Genomic DNA, 14316 nt, shown 5'->3' with positions numbered 1-14316 from the left:
CTGTCATCAGAGAAGTTACACCGCTGACGTGCATCACAATATTATATGTACATAGTAAAGCCATTCCAACTGTTGCAATATTGCACAGACACTAAAATTCATGACCTTGAAGATGATGTGGCAACGTGGGGAAAAAGGTTTGTGATCTAATATTTCACTAGGAAATCAGTATTCATTATCACATAATTTTATAGAGAAGAATTCTGTACAGAAAAGAGGCAAAAATGAAATATACCAAAATAATAACAGTAGCTGTGTTAGAGTGGTGGCAATATGAGTACTTCTTTCTTATCTCCAGTTATATTACTTCTGTAACAGAAAAAAATTTACAAGCACAAAGAAAATAGTTCTATAAAAGTATAGTGAACATCTGTTATTCATGGCAGCCCCAAATCTTCTGAAAAACCAGCCCATATTTTGATAGTTCCCCACATTATGAATTCTGTCTTCCTAACGTGAATTCTAAAACTTCACATTTCCTAATATCCCCAGCCTCTGAACCTCCAGTGTAAGGTCAGTTTCTGGCTCCCAGGTGCACCCGTCAGAACTACCTGAGGGGCAGACAGGCTCCAGATAACCGTGCTGCTGGCACAAGTGGCTTCAATGCCATGGTTCTGGGGCCAGCAGTGGGGGCAGGAGCTTCCCCATGGCAGCAAAGACAGTTTTATTCTGGGACTGGTGGTGACTCTGCCTAGAACCTGCTCCTCCAGGCTTTCCAACAATTACCTGGACTTTCTAATCTCCCTTAATAAATTCCGTCTCATTTAAATGACTTCGAGTTGATTCTTTTGTCTACACGTAAGAAAGCTAACAGATAGAAAGGGTAACAAAACTGGAATCCATCTAAGAAAAGGTAAATGAGGGGTGACATCATTAAAGAGAAGATCATTCTGAACTTCAAAAACACGTTGTGATCAAGTAAAAGACCTTTCATCCGGTAAATGTCAGAGTCATGAAGGTGATTTCCAGGCAAAGCCTTTAACAGCTGCTGCGTGACCTGCAGCTCTCTGCACTGCAGCAACCAGGGGTGGCCTTGTGTTCCGGACGACGCAGCTTCACGGTGCTGCATCCTCTATCCTCCCAGTCACTTGAGACACTTTGTGGAAGAGAGCCCCTACAGATGCAAATAGGACATGTAATATGAGCAAGAAATAAACCTCTGTCACATTAGGGCCCCTGGGATTTAGGAGTGCGTTTGTCACCACAGCGCAGCCTGACCTCAGCTAAGACACAATGGCATCTAGAATGGGATGTGTTTAATGACCAAAACAAATAAATATGTAAGTTTAAAAGCCTTGTATGATTAGAGAACAATTTATCGAATAAAAGTAAATCAAATAAAGAATGGACTAAGGATTCGTTATTTTGCATCAAGTAAAGATATCTGAGTTTACCTGAAAGCAACATCACTTAGGGTTTATGAAAAATCCTAAATATTTAATGATCTTAAAAACAATGAATAGGTTATGCTTTTCAATTCTCACATCAAAAAAATTAGAATTTGTGATGCATATTAATCTTAAAATAATCCCCCAAAAGGCAGTATGCTATAATAATTTTTTCTTTCATTTTTAAAATTTTATTTATTGTAAAATGCTTGATTGTGTGCAAAGAGAAGTCTGAGGAAATTGCTAACAAGCTTTGCTGAATTAGCTTCTGGCAAAACTAAAGGAGAAGTGAGCGCAGCTCTCGCGTGCACAGACTCCTCCATGTCTGCGGTCATTAGTAGGCTTTCTCCTGCTTAAATGTCTACTTCGGCCTGTACAACAGTAGTTTCTTCTCCTCAGTGGTAAATGACCTTTATTTCATAAAATGTATGAGGTTCTTTCACCTTAAATAGGCACTGACAGGTTATTTTGCTTGTCCGTTATAATCTGTACCACGCTGTCCGCACAGAGAGGTCCAAGCCACTGGCCACACTGGCCAAAGAAGTCATCCTCACAATTCTGTTGTGTGGGTGTTTCCAGTCTCCAAATGCCCTAATGAATGAGCCTCTACTGTGTCTTAAAAACTGTAAAGAGTTTTGAAAGAGTTGGTTTTGTTTATTTTGTCTATAGCACAGAAGATCAAATAGGAGCAAATGAGATTAAAGTAGGGGAGATTTCTACTACTTCCAGACTGCCAGAATGAAAAATTCTGGAATGGGTCATTGAGGGAGAATGCCTGGTCTTTTGCCAGGCACATCATTAAGAAAGATGAACTTTTCTAAAGGCAGAAGACCAGGTCAGATACTCTCTCTTAATCCTTTCCAGGTCTGTTGGCTTATAATCATAAAACTAATATCACATCAGAATTCCCCTTTTTTCATTTATATAATCCAATGTTTCTCATATCTGCCATTGACTAGTGTTTCTGGGGAAGAGTTTACGCTCCTTCTCTAGACAAGTGAACACACAGACACTCACACACACAAACACACAGAATGGGAGTCAAGTAGTTCTTAACTCAAGCATTCCCACAGACAGATTCCAGACTGTATGAGTCTGGTAGAGGAGAAGTTCATCATTTCTCTCCTTATCAAATGGATTCATCTCTGAGCACAGTCCACGAGCACAGGCCTCCCTGACCGGATATGGAGGGTATTCCCCCACGGACATACCCTTGGCAATGAAAAGTGTTCTCATAGGCCCTCTGTCTCTCATCACCCCACCCTCTTTGTCCCTACCCTCACTGTGCTTTCACTTCCCTCTTTTCTTGCCCTACGTGGTCCCCACCTTCCCTCTGCAGAGTAGCCCCTCCCTTTGGCCTCCTCCTGTTATTTGGAAATCCTCTTAGTCCCTGCCACAGGCTCTAAGTCACAACCTTCCTTTCTTCCACCTGTTCCTGCTGCTGGATGGGAGCAGAGGGAAGCTTTAGATCCCAAAGGTGGAGAGATGGTCAGAAGGACATGGACTAGAGAGATTTGCTTTCTATTTCCTTTCTTCTTCCCTGTTTTGACCATTCCATTTAAAATTTCAGACATCTAGCATCAGATTGTTAATCTCCTGCCTATAGCCCTCAACAGGTCCATATGTGGGAGCCATATTCCACTTGCTACTATAACTCGGGATCTCATCAATCAAAAAAGCACCACTTTCTTCCCAATCTTGCGTAATATTGCAAGGCCCTCTTTTATTAACTAGTCTTGGGACTAGGCATTGCCCTCTACTAAGAGTTGAAGGAAAGGCAACCTCACCATATGCGTAAGGTATTATATAAGTTGCAGAGGTTGGTAAACTGCGGCTCTGGCCTGTGAGCCACACCCAGCCCAGTGCCTGTTTTATAAGTAAAGTCTTACTGGACACAGCCGTGCCCATTCACGGACCTGCTGTCTATGACTGCTTCTGCTATCCAACAGCAAAGTTAAGCAGTTGCAACAGTGATCATAGGGTCCGCAAAACCTAAAATATTTACTACTTGGCTCCTTTTACAGTTTATCATCTTCCAAAGGAAGACCACTTCAACCAAAAGGATTAATCTTAGCTGCTGCTTTTAAGGATTCAAGATAGTTTTTTCATTTTTTCTTTTGAATAGGAGACAGGTTCTGGAGATGTTTATCTTTCCATTTTTCTTTCCCTGTACCCTGCATGCCTTCATTGTGGCTAAAAGAGTTGTCATATTTAAAATGGCAGAATAAAATTAACATCTTTTGTCTCTACCAGATATTTAACTTAGATGGGCAAGTTCATAAACTTGAAACTGGAGTTCTTCTTGACTCCCTTTCCTTATCCCTTTATCTGTATCCAACTAGTCACCAAGTTCTACTGATTCCTCCTCCTAAATGTCTCCTACATTAACCCTCCTTTCTCTATTCTCAGTACCATACTTGAGTCCTTATTTCTAACCTGAACTATATCAGTGGCCTCCTACTTATGCTCCTGGCTCAAAGCCATCCCACCCTTACTAAACCATTCTCACTATATTGTATGTATAGCGCTCCCTCTACCATTTGCTAAATCACTCACCATATGTGCAGCCTTCCCTGACACACACACGTCATTCTCACCACGTGTATACACTAATCTCAGAATTAGGGTTCTTATGTCATTAAACACAGTCGTGAGTCACTTAACGACGAGGATAAGTTCTGAGAAATGCGTTGTTAGGCAATTTCGTCATTATGCAAACAGCATAGAGTGTACTGAAGGAGAAAAAATTTGCCACCCCAAAATGAGTCTCTTTAACATGAGGATTATTTTAATTTTAGGCTGATTATTTTTAAGAAACAAAAGACTCAGAAAGTTTTTCTTGTTACCTTCTCCTTAACTGCCCAAAATAATTCAGATAAACAAACCTGTCTCAGGAAGCGAGCTATCATCTTGGCAAAACATGAACTAGGTGGGAGGGAGGAACCTAGAAAAGCCTGTTTGTTGGGCTCCCCTCTATGCTCTTCTGTTTCTGTGGCCAAACAAACACTTCTTTTCCAAACGTTTGCTTCTTTTTACCTACCTGTGAATTGCCTTCCTTCCCTTTGAAGTCCCTGACTCTCCTCACCCCAACATCTTCTTTTGTCTTCAGAGGTGGTGGCTTTGGCCATTTTGGTGAGTTACTCAGTTTTCCTGGGTTTCTTCCATGTGTACATGTTATTAAACTTTTGTTTGTTTTTCTCCTGTTATTCTGTCTCATGTTGATTTAATTCTTAGACCGGCCAGAAGAACCTAGAAGGGTAGAGGAAAATTTCTTCCTCCCCTACAGTATTTACACAAACCTAGATGGTATAACCTACTACACACCTAGGCCGTATAGTACTAACCTTATAGGGCCACTGTTGTGCACGTGGTCTGCGGTTGATGGGAACATCGTTATACAGTGCACGTCTGTAGTACCACTATTAACCTGGTCACTCAAGACAGAAAGCTAGGAATCACCTTGGATTTGTCATTTTCTTTCATACCCCACAATTAATCAGCAAGCCCTCTTAGCTCTACCTTCAAAAATTTATAGTAATTTTTATTTCTAACAGTCAGAGTTAGAGTTTAATTGACACTTAGGTTCCCAGTCCAAGTTAAGAACCAACTGAATCATAGACATGGAAGTCACACAAATGGAGATCAAAATATCATATTTATCAGTAATAGAGTTAATCTTTAAAAAAAGATTTTATTTTTCCTTTTTCTCCCAAAGCCCTCTGATACATAGTTGTGGGTCCTTCTAGTTGTGGCATGTGGGATGCCACCTCAGCATGGCTTGATGAGTGGTGCCATGTCTTCCCCCAGGATCTGAACTGGCAAAACCCTGGCTGCCAAAGCAGAGTGCGCAAACTTAACCACTCGGCCACAGGGCCAGCCCCAAATCTTGATAGCTCATTCTTCTGCCTGCGGGTGAATGCAGCCTAATACCGTGAACCCACAGCTGGACAGGCTTCCCATCCAATCAAAGGCTGCTTGGGCCACCACAGACCTCCCTGTGCAGGGCAGAGTGCCTGCTCCTAAGATACTCAGAGTAGGAGGAACAGCGTGGAACACACGTGTGCAGTGGACAGGCAGAACTTCAAGAGCAAGGAGGGAGAGCAGGGAGGAGCCTGCTGGCATCGTGCAGCACTGCCTGTGTTGGCTGCAAGTCTGAGAAGTTCTGGGAGGAGGAGTGATGGGGAGGAAAGATGAGGAAGTTTACCAAGAAGTCACAGGAACTCCAACACTCCCCAGACTTTGTTCTCTTACTCCACGAAGCTTAACTATTAACTAGTAGTGTGGCTGCCCTCCTTGGGAGACGAGGTTACCAATCTACCTGCCAATCTTGGTTCCACTTTCAAAAGATTATTTCCCCAAGACCAACTACAGCTCTTTGGGGACGCTGGTGGGCAGTGTTTTAGTTTTTACTCCAGGAGGCTCTAAAATGGGTCAGAATAACACATTAACTAAATTAACTCTAAAACCTGCATCCAAGGCTAGAAATTTTTTCTCTATTCTATTTCCCTTCACAAACTATGTCCAGCCACATTGTCCAACATATCTCAACAAAGACCTGGAAATGAGATAAGGTAACAGCATAAACAATCCAGTCATAAAAATGCCATCAACATACAAAGTCCCAAATATTAACTAAGTTTTTAAATAGATTTTCCTGCAAGGAAATTAAAAGTCAAAAATTAAATTCCAGGGGGCCGGCCCGGTGGCGCAGCAGTTAAGTGTGCACATTCTGCTTCGGCAGCCCGGGGTTCACCGGTTCGGATCCCGGGTGCGGACATGGCACCGCTTGGCATGCCATGCTGTGATAGGCATCTCAAATATAAAGTAGAGGCACATGGGCACGGATGTTAGCTCAGGGCCAGTCTCTCTCATCAAAAAGAGGAGAATTGGCAGCAGTTAGCTCAGGGCTAATCTTCGTTAAAAAAAAAAATTAAATTAAATTCCATGCAAATTAGTTCAAAGATTTTAGAGGTCAAAAGAATTAAAGTCCAAAATCACATTCTCTTATACTTGTGAGTTAAAGAGCCAAAGAAATGTAAGTCCAAACTCCATTCTCTCCAATCTCTTATTTCTGCCTACTTTCAGCGAGAAGGGTCTTTGCTGCCAAGTAGAGCTGGGGGGTCTTTGGCACCTACAACCTGGACTATCTTCTATGGAATAGATGAGGTCCTTAAGGGTGCATACTGAATGCACCTCCAGTACATCCTGTGTTTAAAGGCTTCAAGACTTAACAGAACACTAAAGACTATCACAGCAATGACCCCAACCCACCAAATCTAGGAAATGACTCAGTCTTGTCATCACAAGTAAAATTACGTTTCCAGAGCCCAGAGTTAGTGTTGCCAAAGACCCTAGGAAAGATTCAGTGGTAGTGGATGAAAGGAGGTGAGACCAAGAAAATAACTTGGCTTAACCTCTACATGATGCCAGTGAGTCTAGGCTAGTGATCTGAAGTCCACAATCTCTGAGTTACACTGAATCAGGGTCAATCTCCCATCTGGCTGTTAATTTTGACACCATAGCTACATACGAGGGGAGGGGCGTCAGTACCAGGGAATCTGCAAGTAGTCTTCTTTCTAAGATAGTAGGATTTGAGACTTTACAGTCTTGCACAATTAGACACTTGCAGTGGTGACAGCCCAAATCACCAGGCTTTATTTGACATGCCACTGCCTTCTGCTTATTCATAATCTCTAATTTTGCATTTTCCCTTTGAGCCCCATGTCTCTGGTGCCCCAGTGCTGAACTGATTGCGCACCTCATCAACAACCCCGGAGCAGGCCTTTTCGGTCTTAGGCCACAGAGGGTGCTTCACTGCCTCTTGCTATGAAATTGCTTAGGACTCTAAAATCTGTCTAGGAAAGAGATATTTGCCTATGTCATCTTTGATTCAGCTGAAGAATTACTCTTAGCAGATTCCTGAACTGAATTACTGTTGATGCTTCAGAGCTTGTGTTTCTCAGGGTCTATGGGAATCAGTTCCTCTCAAATGATTCCCTGTCTTTCCTCCACTTTTGAATATCCTAGGCCTTGAGTAGCATCTGTGTCTGGAGCATCTCCACCTAGAGTGCTAGCATGTGCCTCTAGTGCTTCATTCCCCTCTGCTGTTACCTTGCTCCTTCCAGAAAGACTTAGCTGAATTTCTAAAAGGTTAACCTACTTCTTAAATTGGCTCCTTTCTTTTTCTAACACACATACAGCTGGACTTGAGCGCCTTCCTTCTTCTATTTCATCTTTGCCTTGTGGCTCAGAAAATAGTTTTTCTAGCATATTCCTCCAGCATTTGATGTGTAGGGGTCCACCTTAGTGAGAGATATGAAATCAAATTCTAAGGTTACCAAAAGCTACACTGTTCAAACAAACCTTGCCCACCTTCTCCTGCCATGCTAGCTAGTCCCACGTGGAAGATACTATCCCATCAAACTCACATCCAATCTGGGCCCCAACTCAGTTGATTGTTGTTCTGTGTGGCTCTCCATTTTCATTTCTCATCCCTGCTGTGACATCCCTTAAATGCCAATTCCATAAATTTCTCTGACATGTGCCCTCAAGGCACAGCAAAATCTGCTGGCCACCTGCATTAACTCTCTCCAGATCTAAACCATGTAACAACCATTTGAGTATTTTGTGCTTATCTTCTTGGTCTTCTCTCAAATCTGTCCAAATTCTTTGTGACTACTTGGTATAACTACCCCAGTCTTCAAAAGATTGTTCCCCAATTGCTCTTACTGTGGATTCTTCATCTGCTCCTTTCAGAGAAGCCTCTCAGTTCATTCCTGGATCTGGCTTCTTGCTGGCAGAGGCGATGACTTCAGTCAGTGGGCTTATCTCTTCTCATTTGTTTTTTAATGGGTGCAGTCACTACTCCTGAACTAGTAATAATTAAAACATTTTGATCTTTTCTAATACCCTCTTTATGAACAATTAAACCTGAGTATACCTCCTACTCCATTTGCATATATCCCAACTTGTCTCCAAGAGCTTATGCAGATCTTTCTATGTCTAGTCTCTCCACAAAGCGCTCATTCTGTTTCTCCTATACACTCAGTGTTTGTGTCCTCCCCAGATTCATGTTAAATCCTAGCACCCAGCAAGATGGTGTTTGGGAGGAGGGCTTTTGGGAGGTTGACTAGGTCATGAGGGTGGAGCTCTCATTGGGTCAATCTCATGAATGGAATTCCACCATGTGAGGTCACAGTGAGAAGAAAGCTGTCTAGGAACAAGGAAATGGGCTCTTATCAGACATCAAATCTGTCAGCACCTTGATCCTGAACTTCCTGGCTTCCAGATCTGTGAGAAATAAATTTCTATTGTTTATAAGCCACTCAGTCGGTAGTATTCCGTTACAGCAGCCTAAACAGACTAGGACAGTTTCCTAAGAAAAGTCTACTCTCCCTCCGCCTAATCATCTCGTCTCCCTTTATTTTGTTTTCATTCTTCCACATCCTTTGCTCTTATAGTCAGACTGAAGCAAACTTTCAGATCACCCCAATTCCTCCTTGATTTCCTGAGGAAACATCAATGAGGAGGATCCAGGCACACGCCTTTGAGTTGTTTTTTTACCTCAACCCAAGAAAATGGCATATTCTCTTTATCTTGAGAGCTTCCACTCCTGTGTATGAGTTTATTAATAAAATTTACCAACTTTTTATGGGTGAGATTTGCAATTGGGTCTCGAAAATCCAAAGCCTTAGTCAGAACTTGTGTAACAAATCCAGAGCCACTTGAGACCACATGGTAGAGCTGACTCTCCAGTCTATGGACAAGCCACATAAATGTTAATTGTGTCACAATTTTCTCTCTTGGTTTCAAAACATATAAAGTGGAATAAAATTTGAAACAGCTGATCTAACACTGCCTACCTAGAGCTGGCAATAATTTAAAGCCAGAACCTTGTCTACCATCCAAGCCATCATCATCTCTAGCCTCAGTCACTGCAATACTTCCTAACTAATCTCCCTGCAACCATTCTTGCCCCTCAAGACTCCATCTTCCACATGGCTGCCAGAATGATTTTTTTTAACACTTATCTAGGGTCAAAGGACATATCAAGAAAGTGAAAAGACAACTCATAGAATGGGAGAAAGTTTTTCCAAATCATACCTGATAAGAGCCAAGTATCCTGACTATATAAAGAACTCTTACAACTCAACAATAAAAAGACAAATAACCCAATTTTAAAATGGGCAAAGGACATGGATAGACATTTCCCCAAGGAAGATATACAAATAGCCAATAAGCACATGAAATGATTTTCAACATCATTAGTCATTAGGGAAATGCAAATCAAAACCTCAATGAGATATCTCTTCACATCCACTAGGATAACTGCCATCACAAAACCAGATACTAAGTGTTGGTGAGGATGTGGAGGAACCAGAACTCTCATACACTGCTGGTGGGAATGTGAAGTGATGCAGCCACTTTGGACAAGGATGTGGCAGGCCTTCAAAAAGCTAAACATAGAGTTAACATATGACCTAGCAATTCTACTCCTAGGTATATACCCAAGAGAAATAAAAGCACATATTCATACAAAAGTTTGTACACAAATGTTCATAGCAGCTTTATTCATAATAGCCAAAAAGTGAAACAGCCCAAATGTCCATTAACAGATGAATGGATAAACAAAATGTGGTATACACATACAATGGAAACTTATTCTGCTGTAAAAAGGAATGAAGTCCTGCTACATGCTACAACATGGATGGCCTTAAAACTTTACGCTACCTGAAAGAAGCCAGACACATAAGCTGAAGGATTCCACTTACATGAAATGTCCAGAATAGGCAATCTCTTGAGACCGAAGCAGATTATTGTTTGCCAAGGGCCAGGGAAAGAGTCAAAGGGAATAACTGCTAACAAGTACAGGATTTCTTTTGGGGATGATGGAAAGGTTCTGGAATTAGTGCTAATGGTCACACTCATTACAACATGCTAAAACCAATGAGTTGTACACTTAAAACAGTAACATTTATGTTACATGAATATTAAAAAACACTAATAAGAAAAAAAAAACCTTACATCAGACCACGATCTTCCACTAGTTAAAACTCTGCAATGGCTTCCTATAGTACCCAGAGAAAATCCAATCTTCTTCCCCAGGCCAACAAGGCCTATAGGACGTGACTCCTACCTGCCTCTCCCGTCTCACCCTACATGACTCCCTTCACTTCCCATCCTCCACTTACATTACATTCCAGGCTCACTGGCCCTCCCACTTCCAACTCAGGTCTTTACACTCAATCCTCCATCCGCTTGGAGTATTCTTTGCCAAGGGCTTCTCATGGCTGCCTCTCTTACTACAAAGCTCTCAGATCAATGTCGCCCCTTCAGAAGTCTCCCTCACCGTCCCCACCACTGTCTATCACATTACCTGTATTATTTTCTTCATGGCAGTTATCACTATCTGAAATTGTTTGTTTATACATACATTCTCTGAGAGCAGAGATTTTGTATGTCTCCACTGCTATCACCCAAGGGCTAAGAATCATGCCTGGCACAGAGTAGATGCTCAAAAAATACATTTTGAATGAATGAATAGGACCTAATTTATGTACATTGGAAATTTAGACATTTTGAAGGTCTCTGGGGTGCTGACAGAGCTGTACCTGATTTGAATGAGAACCTCAGGAACCCCACTCCTTGACACATTGAGGCCACGTGCGTAGCATCTACGTAGTGAGGTAAGAAGCAGGAGGGGTGGAGAAATGTACCTCAGCATCATTTCCAAATTATCCAAAGACAAAATTTTGTAGTTTTGGAACCATGATAAAACTTCCTGAAGTTTATGAATCAGCTATATAAATCTTGCAATGTAATTCATGATTGTTTGTTCTCTGAGAGGAGAGTTGAGGTGCACTTGCTTGATCTGAGTTTATTGGAGGAGAGCAAAGGGAGGATGGCTATGAGGCAGCCCAGTGAGGTATTCCTGTGCTTGCAGCTCAGCCCAGCTTCCGGGCCCATGCTGTGTTGCTGGAAAGGGGCAGTTTATTACAGCTCCTGTAACCACAGAGCATAAAGTACATCTGCTTTGGGGCCCAGGAAGAAGGTAAGCCAGGAGAGAGGTGGCTTGACAGCTATTAAGAATGGAATTAAGGGGGCCAGCCCCATGGCCTAGCGGTTAAGTTTGGCGTGTTCCACTTCGGCAGCCTGGGTTCTGTTCCTGGCACGGACCTACACCACTCATCAGCTGTGGTGGTGATCCACATACAAAATAGAAGAAGATTGGAACAGATGTTGGCTCAGGGAGAATCCTCTTTAGCAAACAAACAAAAAAGAATGGAATTAAGGAGCAACCATGTACATGCCTGTGTTGGGAATGAGGGGGATGTCAGGGTAGCGGAAACCACAGGGCTGACATGAAGAGGGTAAATGAGGGTGCTGGGAGCCAGGAAGACGCCCTCTGAAGCAGCCACCTTCAGGCTGCTGCGAAGGAGCTCAGGCCTGGGATCTCCATCTTTGCTGGTGGAGACTGAGCCACATGCTGCTGTGTCCCCAGTACAACCTAGGGAAATGTGGTTACACATATAACAGAGGGGACAGTGCTCATACTCCCTTATTCAAATAAGGAAAATATCCCATCTTTGTTTTGAGATGATCTATGAATCATCTATGACATAAATTAAGTGGAAGCAACATTGGATGAAAAAAATCATGTCACCATATATTTTAGTGAGTTTGAGCATTAGGCAAAAGAAAGTGCTTACCTCCAAATTAAGCCAGGTGGAAAAAGAATGTAAAGATAATTTAGCTTTAGATTGACAAATAAGGAGAAAAGGTTACTGAGGCAGGAAAGAAAAGGCTTTGAGGATGAGAAAGGGAGGAGGTACAAGGAAATTAAAGGTTAGTTGGGAAGTAATAACCAATATTGTGAAAGAAAGAGTAGAGTTTTAAGCTTGAGAAGATAAGGCTTTGTCTAAAATAAGTCTGAACAACTGCACAGAAAATATTGAAAGTAAGTGGAAATGATTTTTAGAAAGTTAAAATACAAGAAGGTGAGCAGAACATGCCGTGGCCCCACTTGCCCAGACACACTGAGGTGACATCTACAATGCCTTAGGCTGCGAATGAGACATTTCAGGTGATAAGCAGCAGCCCAGCGCTGGCTTGCGCAGGTCTGCATTTCCAGAACAGCTTGCCGGGTGGCCTCCACTCTCAAGCCGTCCTGCACACTCACTGCCTAACTAATCTGCTTGACACAGGCCTTTAGCCACTACACAACCTTCCATGCTTCCCGTCTCACTAAAGCAACTGTGAACTCTGCTGGCTCTCCAGCCCCAGCCTACCCATTCGATCTTCCTTCTTAGTTCTCTCCAGCACACCCCCCTCTCAGGCCTTACTCTCTGCTTGTCCTGCTTCTGGGCCTTTGCCCAAGATGCTGCCTTGGTCTGAAATGTCCGCTGCCTCCTGTCTGCCTAGTCAAACACCATCCATCAAGGTTGAGCTTATACTTCACGTTCACCATGGGTCTTTCTTAATTACCCCTTTTTTTGAACTCCTAAACACAACTGCTTATTTATATACTGCCATGTATTAGTCACTATTCCTTTACATATACTAGCACCAGAAACTGGAGGAAAGAGAGAAGATAATAACAGAAAAGAGTGAAATCCCCATTTCAGATTCCAATTTGGAGGTGAGTATTGGTAGAGAATGGAGGAAGTACAGAAAAGTGGCCCAGAAGCCTTTGGGGAAACAGTTGTAATGAGGGAGGGCCGGTTCCAATGAGCACTCTATTTTCCAGGTCACTTGGCAATAACACCTTAAGTTCAACAGCGTGAAGAGTAAGAAATATAACACGTGGATGTTCCAGATAACGGAAGCTTACCGTGCAAATTCTTGGGCCCCCTCCAGACCTACTGAATCAGAATCTCTGAGGGTGGGGCCTAGCAATCCGTGTTCTAATAGCACTCTAGGTGGTTCTGATGCCTGGTAATGTTAGAGAACCATCACTTTACAGCATAAAAACTTAAAAAGTATTCATTATATTAAATTATTCCTATAATATGTTACAAACTTCCTTGCCTTCTGGAACAGAACAGACTAAACATAAAGCGCTCCTTTCTTGTGAGGCCAGAGACACGATGATGAACACTCCTTCTTGCCCAGGGCCAGTGTAACGGGTAGCACATCAGACAAGACACTTGAGCAGCACGCTGCCAGGGCCATGGGCCAGCCAGTCACCTCATTCAGGCAGCCGTGTTTCGGGCCCCCCAGCCCTGGTCATTATTCATAACAACACTGGGGGGCTCTTCAGCATGCGGCTTTATGAAAACAATGCAAACTGAATCTGAATCAGAGTATGAAAGAAAATGCATGCCGTTCACTAATACACCTGCATCTAATACTACTACAAACACTGCCTAGAGGCAGTTTGGAGTCATATTCCAATGTCGCTTTATTCAAGAAGCGGTGGGAATTCTTAGGGAATGTTTCTGTTCTCAACTGGATTTCACTTCTCAGATCACCTGGGCTTTACTGATCCTCTGCACGGAACACTCTGTTCCTGCCACACACCAGTGTGCCCAGAAACCACTGCTTCCTCACAAGTCATTTAAGAGTCAAAATCTGTATCTGCAATTGCTTGAAGTTCAGATTTTACAAAGACATCTCCCCAGAAACGGCTATGGGGGTTAGCGTCCCTTGAATACTTTGTGCTGAGCCCGCCACCAGCACCTTCCTGCTTATGGTCGGCACCTTTTCCACAGTCACAGCTCCATGTCAATCTCTGAGCAGGATCTCTGTGCTCTGCCCATACTGAGGCTTTCAGTGAGGTTTACATCCAGTTCAGTTCCTTTTGGGAAGAAAGAACTTCCAGATTGAGTCCAAACTGAATGGGATTTCCCTGGATTCAAGGGTAAATGCATATGGAAATTTGACAGATACTGTCAAAATGCCTCTAAGAGGGGTTTATCAATGTTCCCCA

General features: G+C 42.7%; 1 long non-coding RNA gene across 1 annotated transcript in view; it reads right to left on the bottom strand.

Annotated features, from left to right (window-relative positions):
* Positions 1-14316, bottom strand: part of LOC124238094 (uncharacterized) — a 72906-nt gene that overhangs the window by 14584 nt on the left and 44006 nt on the right. The window lies entirely within an intron of this gene.

Source organism: Equus quagga, chromosome 4 (assembly GCF_021613505.1).
Source record: "Equus quagga isolate Etosha38 chromosome 4, UCLA_HA_Equagga_1.0, whole genome shotgun sequence".
Classification (NCBI taxonomy): domain Eukaryota; kingdom Metazoa; phylum Chordata; class Mammalia; order Perissodactyla; family Equidae; genus Equus; species Equus quagga.
The sequence above is the reverse complement of the archived record's forward strand: the minus strand, read 5'-3'. Positions and strand labels throughout refer to the sequence as shown.